This window comes from Manacus vitellinus, unplaced genomic scaffold, assembly GCF_001715985.3.
Source record: "Manacus vitellinus isolate BGI_N305 unplaced genomic scaffold, ASM171598v3 scaffold_7_pilon, whole genome shotgun sequence".
NCBI lineage: Eukaryota > Metazoa > Chordata > Aves > Passeriformes > Pipridae > Manacus > Manacus vitellinus.
This window is the reverse complement of record NW_021940813.1, coordinates 25,305,990-25,307,051: the sequence shown is the minus strand read 5'-3', so window position 1 is coordinate 25,307,051 and position 1,062 is coordinate 25,305,990. Positions and strand designations below refer to the sequence as shown.

The window sequence follows — 1,062 nt, the reverse complement described above, 5'->3', positions numbered from 1 at the left end:
CAAGTTGTTTTCCTCGTGGCGACCATTCAGCAAAACGCAGGATCCTTTCTCCAAGATTTAAATTTCGCGGATGAATTACCATACAGCGGTTGCTTAGCAACTAAATTCAAGCCGGGCTAAGAATATGCAAGCTTTTTGTATTCTCATTAATAAAAATGCCACTCTGACACAGCAACCTGACTTTGGATCACTGCAACTTCTGTAAAAGCCATAGGAGAATACAAACGGGCTCCTCCATTTAATTACAGATCAGAGTGGCTTGAAATGTGATGTTTTGTTAATCTATCTTCCTAAAAGCGATGTAAAAAATAACGGCTTTTCAAGAGCAGTGGAAAACTACTTTTTTAATGGAGCTGTCTCCTGGTGCTACTGATGACTGTAAAGCGAAACCTTTTTTTTTTGAGTCATACTTTCAAGTAGCATCCCTCCTTCCGTTTTGAGTTTCCTGAAATCAAAAACATTAAGACATTTGTAGCCACAGGGGAAAAAAATAAAATAAATAAGCTGCAGCAAATTAGCGCATTAGAGCATGGCTCGGGAAAGGGAATAGGAGATTAAAATTGTCAAGGTGCAGCCCCAGCCAGGCAGAGATCCACGACGCGGGGTGCAGTCTGTCCTTGCTCTGAAGCAGGAGTCCCTTGCTCCGAAATGGCTCTCTTTGGCATAAAGTGCGTGGGTACATCGGCTGGGGAGGGCGGGGGAAAAGGCTTCAGGGACACCTTGTTGAATGTTTCTCTCCAAAATTTATTTCCCCTTCTGCTAACATTTACTTTAGATTGCTTTCAGATCGCCAGAGATAAGATCTTGGAGTTAGATTCTGGCACCATGCACCCAGTCTCGTATATATGGGAGAATGACCTCATCAGGGGAGGACTGTGTGTATAGATAGAATAATTTAAACATAGACTAGACACCTACATATAAATCTATATATAAAGATGTGTGTGTATGATATAGATAGATATATGTGTATGTGTGTGTATATATGCCTTTAGCAGTACCAAAAACTTCCCTGCCAGCCCCGCAGATCCCAGGCAGGGCTGCCTTCCCTCACAATGTTCG

The 1,062-nt window shown here is 42.3% G+C and overlaps 1 long non-coding RNA gene across 2 annotated transcripts in view; it reads right to left on the bottom strand.

The window, feature by feature from the left end:
* Window positions 1-21: 21 nt before the first annotated feature.
* Window positions 22-1,062, bottom strand: part of LOC108641621 — a 9,392-nt gene continuing 8,351 nt past the window's right edge. For both annotated transcript variants that reach the window (XR_003916341.1, XR_001922159.3), the window contains one exon: window positions 22-445. This is a non-coding gene — a long non-coding RNA (uncharacterized LOC108641621). The remainder of the gene's footprint in view (window positions 446-1,062) is intronic.